The following is a 7,070-nucleotide window of genomic DNA, read 5'->3' on the forward strand; positions in this document are numbered from 1 at the left end:
AATTATGATATGGAAGTCGATCCGGGGCAAGTGTTCGGATCTATTATGACATAGTCATGAGGTGCTTAACGGACTCTTCTAATCTTGTCAAACCTCTTCCCGGCGTGACGCAAAAACGATTTTTTGGTGCAACCTAGTGTATTCATATCTCAATGTATACGTGCCTAGACGGACCTACTTCATATCTTAATCTTACACGGAAGGTATTATATTATTCTATTACAAATCAAAGGATCATTCATTAGTCATTTACTGTATCCGTATCGTTTATCTCTATGAGGTACCGGGTGAAATAGAACGATCTTAGAAGGGATATAATGAAATTCCTCGATTGGCTCTTCCCGGAGGAACGATCTATTTTATTTGATTGATGGATCCAACATTATAATGAATTATAAAAGAGAGTGTTCTTATTCGAACCGTCGTGTGATCTTCAACCAGTTATGTGCTTCAATATAATTACCTGGAGTAAGCGCTATAGCTTGTTTCCAATATTCAGCAGCTTGATCGGACCAAGCCTCTGCAATTTCAGAATCTCCCTGTCGAATGGCCTGTTCTCCCCGGTCGGAATAGGTGGGTCGATTCCTTCCCTTAGAACCGTACTTGAGAGTTTCCTACCTCATACGGCTCAGCAGTCAATTCTTTTGGTGTCCCATCTTAATCTACCATATCTAACTGAATGAGATTTCTCGTAAATAGATCCGATTTTTTATCGAGTTAACCAGAATAGAAGAGGTGAATTACATGAGTTTCAAACTCTAATTTGAATCAATAATCAAATCAGTTTTATCTTTTCTCCTACCTTCAGAAGAATGAAGCATAGGTATCCTCCCCTTATACTTAGAATTTTATGAAAGGTAACTATCTCGGTTTCATTTTCATATAGAAATTCATATAGAATCTTTGAAAAAGATTTTCTTTCCTCCAAAAGAAAGAAAGGACTTACTATCTTTGGGATCTGATGCTACACCGCTGCTCAATACCTTAGTAGATCGACTCTATTACATAAGTTGATTCCTAACTTTTATCTCATATCATGACATAAGTAAGCAGTTCTTATTGTATCGGCCCCAAAACCTCGCTAATTGATCTTTACGGTGCTTCCTCTATCAATTAGATCCTTTCTTTATCCATAGAATCTAATATATAGGCCGTACCTATTTCTTCATATTTGGCTCCTATGAAGTCTCTTTCTTTGCTACAGCTGATAAAACTCGTTGCTTTGAATGATGCATATGTAGAAAGCCTATTTTTTTCTAGTATTTACTAGGAGGTTTGATCTTTCTTTCCTTCTTTCTATAGTGGAGATAGTCGCACGTAATGACAGATGACGGCCATATTATTAAAAGCTTGTGGTAAGAATGGGTTTCGTTCGAGTGCCCGGAAATAATATTCCAAAGCCTTCGTATGTTCTCCGTTGCTTGTGTGGATAAGGCCTATGTTATAGAGTATATAACTTCGATCATAGGGATCAATTTCTAGTCGCATAGCTTCATAATAATTTTGTAAAGCTTCCGCATAATTTCCTTCGGATTGAGCTGACATCCGTTACGGTCGTTCATTCTATTCAAAGAATCTCCGTTCCAGAAACGTACGTGAGACTTTCATCTCATACGGCTCCTCCCTTCTGTGCATAGTAATAAGGGGAATAATCCATGGAATCAAAAAAGATTGAAATATTCTCATTATGAACTGACAGGGGCTGGTGTTTTTACAAGAAATCTCTAGCCAGCCTTCCTGCAAGAGGTCTATATTTTCTTAACACCAACCATGTTGGTGCTAGATAGAAATGGTAACTCCAACAATTTCTTTGTCCTCAACGCCCCCTATTTCCAGGAATTAGTCACTTCAACGATCTTCGATGGTTATACGGGTATCCAAAGTACGAACGAGATGGATGTTTGTTGTCCCAACCATTCTTGTTAGTCCCGATCCCGATAAGGAAAAGGGGTAATTTATAACAAAGTTTTCGCGTTGTTGATTCCTAGGTGTAGTGCTTCTTCCTCTATGCCGCCTATTGGTCTGGTCCTAGTGGAGTCGGATTGACCTACAATACAGAACCTGTAGGTGTAACCTTTCGCTCAATACTCAAATCAACAATTGAAGCATCTGAGGCTGCATCAATCGGGGATACACGACAGAAGGAATTGTTCTATCTCTAAATTTCACCTTCACCGAGCATAGGTTTATTTCAAAAATCTTTTTTCTTTGTATTACGAATCATGTCTCTTTCTCGTAAGACTGAGGTCGGTAAATCATAAATAATAAATAAATAATAATAAAAAAAAATCAAATCGCACCATCTCTGTAATAGGTAAATGCCTCTTTTTCTCCTGAGGTTGTCGGAATTATTCGTAATAAGATATTGGCTACAATTGAAGAGGTCTTATCAATAAAATTTCCATTTATCCGAGATCTAGGCATGGTTAACAATCCATTCCATAATTCTTCTCATTACCCCTAGAGGGAAAATGATCCCACAAACAAAGGAATTGTATAGTACGAAATCACATAAAAACAAACGGACTCATTCTAAAAAAAAAGGTGTCGACCTTCCACTCAAATTGTCCCTTTGGGGCAGGGATGGATAGGAAATATTTGAATCCGATTGTATTTCATTTAAATTAAGTATTAAGTATAAATATTAAGTAGTATACCAATGAACGGAACTATTCCTATTTTATCGAAGCTCAGGAATCAAGGAAGTTTTTCCTACAGATTCTGATGACTCTAGAAGTTTTGATTTGATTATGATCCAAAGAAAAAAAAAATCAAATCAAATAATAGAATCATTCCATGATGAAAATAGAATAAGAATAACCATCCATTTTTTGTGCATAGTGTGTATACACCACGCAATCGAAATATCAAAAAAATCCATGGGACGATTCATGAATTTGTAATAGATTGTGGGGTAGCTCATGAGAGGAATTGTTGTTGAGAAATCTGAAACTAGAAAGGAATTTTGGAATTCCTATGGAACCATAATAGTCTAAATGTAACCATAGTATAAAATAGGGTCAGTTGACTTGTTCCAATTCATTGGTTTAATCCAGTATAAATCTAAGAATAAGACGGGATCGTCTTCTTGACAAACATGAATAGATAGATTCTATCTATTTTTTTTTAATCTTTTTAATAAGATAAGAAAAAGATAAGAAAAAAAATGTTTTTTTATCCCTCGATCCTCGAGGGAAGATCTTTCTTTAATGAAAAGTTTTCTATTTTCTATTTAGAATTGATTGGTCATACCTGTATTGCAATAATACAATAATATGAATGACTCGCTATTCACTCGGTTTCTGGGTCATAATCATAAGATTATGTAGGAGAGATGGCCGAGTGGTTCAAGGCGTAGCATTGGAACTGCTATGTAGGCTTTTGTTTACCGAGGGTTCGAATCCCTCTCTCTCCGTACCTTCACCTAATTCACCAACGGTACCGACTACAATGTATCAAATCAAATAACAATTGATACGAGTATTCCAATCGTACTTTATTTGATATAGATTCTCTATTCCTAATTGCTGTGGTATGGAAAATACCGGAACGGAAAGAATGGACAAGGAATAAAAATCTCACCGCTGATCCATTTGTAATACGTGAATGGGAGAAAAATCCGGATCAAACCTCTTAGATCTATTTACTTCGGCGAAAGAAAAAAAAGGGGCTTGTCCAAAGCTTTGTTATTTTAGTTAGGTTCAAGTCTGACGGGAATAATATTCTACGACTAGCAACTCATTGATTTTCAAACCGATCCACTTAATATCTATTATTTGATTTACTAATCCTTTATATTGGGATGAATAAAGACTCAAATGTTTTGCCAACTCCTCGTGGGGGGATGAATCCATATAATTTTGAATCAGAGCTCTGGATCTTTGTTCATCCCTCATAGTAATAATATCTTGGGGTTTGCAGCGATAACTTGGGATATCTACTATACGGCCATTAACTAAAATATGTCTATGATTAACTAATTGCCTGGCTCCCGGAATGGTCGAAGCCATACCCAATCGAAAAAGGATGTTATCCAAACGCATCTCAAGTAGTTGTAGTAAAACCTGACCTGTTGACCCTTTGGCTTTCCCAGCAATACGAACATATCTAAGTAATTGTTGCTCTGTCAGACCATAATGAAAACGCAATTTTTGTTTTTCTTCTAGACGAATACGATATTGAGATCTTTTCCCGGAACGCGATTGGTTTCTAAGATCACTTCCGGATCTAGGTCTTTTCCTAGTGAGTCCCGGTAAAGCCCCTAGACGGCGTATTTTTTTGAAACGAGGCCCTCGGTAACGAGACATAAAGACTCCTTAATTTTATTGAAATTTCATTTTACAGAATAAACCTAAATTAATACTGAACTAAACGATAAACGAAGCTAAATCCACTGAAGTACTACAAAGAGGAATAAGATGAATTGTATCAATATCCGTATTATTTTGTATATTGTATATATGGGAAGTTAAGGATCCTTTTCTTGATTTGTTCTGTATAGATCAAACGGCTCCAATCCGTTTTTTATTCTTTATTCATAGTTGGAAGTTCCCGCGACATAACATAATAGATCGGTAACCCGACATTTGGAGAAAAAAAAGGGGGGGGTCTTCTCAATATTCCTTGGTCTCAAGGAAAGATGATCAATCCTGATAAAAAAAAAAAAATAGAACAAATAGAGAAAGCCGACTATCGGAATCGAACCGATGACCATCGCATTACAAATGCGGTGCTCTAACCTCTGAGCTAAGCGGGCTCATATAACAGAAATAGTGCGTGAATAGGAATTCGGGAAACTATTGGGATCTTAGTTAGCTATTAGCTATTAATAATTATTAATATTAATTATTATAAATTATTATAACATATTAATTAATATTAATAATTATTAATATAATATGAATTTTGATTTTATTTTTGATTATTTTCTATTTGATTATTTATTTTTGATTATTTCATTTATTAGTAGTCACTAGCACTAGAATTTTTTTTTTTCATTCAAATCAAATTTAAAAAACGCAAAATAATACTATATACATATGAAATAATTCTATATTCTATTATAGAATAGAATATAACTATTAGTTATAGCAGTTATAGCAGATTATATGAATTCTATTTCTATTAGAGTGTAGTTCCTAAGGAAAGGATAAGATAAGGATGCAATCCAGATCCTACTGAGATATTCCTTTTGTTTCATTCGGAAAGGGAGGAGATAGGACGAAAAAAAAAAAAAGAAGAATGAATATCGACCGTTCCAGTATTCCAAACTGCGCGGGAAAAATGAGAGGGGGGGGGAACATCTATATGTGGGATATATCCATCCATATTGAATTGCAGATACATCAATGATAGAATCATTTCTGATTGGACCAAATAATGGAATGGTCCTCCAATAGATATGAAAGAAGATGGGCAAGAAATAAAATAGGAGCAGACACTTTTTCGATATAGGAATCAGTATCTAATGAATTCAATGGTTCCAACATAAATGAAAGAAGGGGATGGGATCACAATGAGATCGAGATCTCATAAGGGGGATATGGCGAAATTGGTAGACGCTACGGGCTTGATTGGGTTGAGCCTTGGTATGGAAACCTACTAAGTGGTAACTTCCAAATTCAGAGAAACCCTGGAATTAAAAATGGGCAATCCTGAGCCAAATCCAGTTTTCTGAAAACAAGGGTTCAGAAAGCGAGAATCAAAAGAAGGATAGGTGCAGAGACTCAATGGAAGCTGTTCTAACGAACGGGGTTGACTACATTGGTAGAGGAATCCTTCTATCAAAACTCCAGAAAGGATGACCTTATTTAAGTACATAGACGTACTTAAATATCAAATGATTAATCACGACCCGAATCCGGATTTTTTGATTATTTATATGAAAAATTGCAGAATTCTTGCTAAATTAAATCGATTCCAAAAGGAAGAATCGAAGATTCAGTGATCAAATCATTTACTCCAGAGTCTGAAAGATCTTTTGAAGAACTGATTAATCGGACGAGAATAAAGATAGAGTCCCATTCTACATGTCAATACCGACAACAATGAAATTTATAGTAAGAGGAAAATCCGTCGACTTTTGAAATCATGAGGGTTCAAGTCCCTCTATCCCCAATAAAAAAAAAAAGGCCTATTTTATTCCATTCCCTAACCATTTATCCTCTTTTTTCGTCAGTGGTTCAAAATGAGCTTAGCTATGTTTCTCACTCACTCTACTCTTTCACAAATGGATCCGACCAGAAATCTTTCTCTCTTATCACAAGTCTTGTGATAGATATGATCTACGTACAAATGAACATATATGGCAAGGAATCTCCATTATTGAATCATTCACAGTCCATATCATTACTCTTACACTTACAAAGTCTTCTTTTTGAAGATCCAAGAAATTCCAAGGCTGAGGTAAGATTTTCTAATGTTTTTTGAGTCCCTTTAATTGACATAGACCCAAGCCCTCTAGTAGGATGATGCGTCGGGGATGGTCGGGATAGCTCAGCTGGTAGAGCAGAGGACTGAAAATCCTCGTGTCGCCAGTTCAAATCTGGTTCCTGGCACGTGGTTAATATATCGAATAGATACTCATACAAATGAATCGATATGGATCGGGATCCATATTCTATTCGTTAATAGTCTAGATCATGATACATACTTATCCATCTAGGGATATATCTAGATCCCCCATTTTTTTTTTTGATGGGTAAAGAAAAGAATTAGATTCTGTTCCCTCTTCTTTTTTGTTTGTTCATACTGTACCTGCTCTCGCTCAAAAAGAATGTTAATACTTCATACATATTTGAATTGAAGTTAGTTGGCTGAAAACCCAAAAGTCTAGTCTAGAGAGGAATCGAAGGGTAGGAATAGACAGGATTCATTTCAGATACAGTACAAAGAAAATCTGATCCCCTTTTCATTTCTGAATTTTGAGTTCATAATTTCATATTTTCTTTCATATTCTATTTCTTCACTTTCTCTTTCTTCACTCCCTCCTACGTGACTTTTCGGGGCCCATCTAAGTGATGTGCGCGGTACAAAGTTCATGGTGCAGAACTCTTTTGATTCATCCTATT

The 7,070-nt window shown here is 35.8% G+C and overlaps 1 non-coding gene across 1 annotated transcript; it reads left to right on the top strand.

Annotated features, from left to right (window-relative positions):
* Positions 1 to 3,328: 3,328 nt before the first annotated feature.
* TRNAS-GGA (transfer RNA serine (anticodon GGA)) lies at positions 3,329 to 3,415 on the top strand. Its single transcript has one exon. It is a non-coding gene; the product is annotated as a tRNA-Ser (tRNA).
* Positions 3,416 to 7,070: the final 3,655 nt, after the last annotated feature.

The sequence above is a fragment of the Tasmannia lanceolata genome, unplaced genomic scaffold, assembly GCF_043159265.1.
Source record: "Tasmannia lanceolata isolate RefF3 unplaced genomic scaffold, GAP_Taslan_0.1 ptg000501l, whole genome shotgun sequence".
Classification (NCBI taxonomy): domain Eukaryota; kingdom Viridiplantae; phylum Streptophyta; class Magnoliopsida; order Canellales; family Winteraceae; genus Tasmannia; species Tasmannia lanceolata.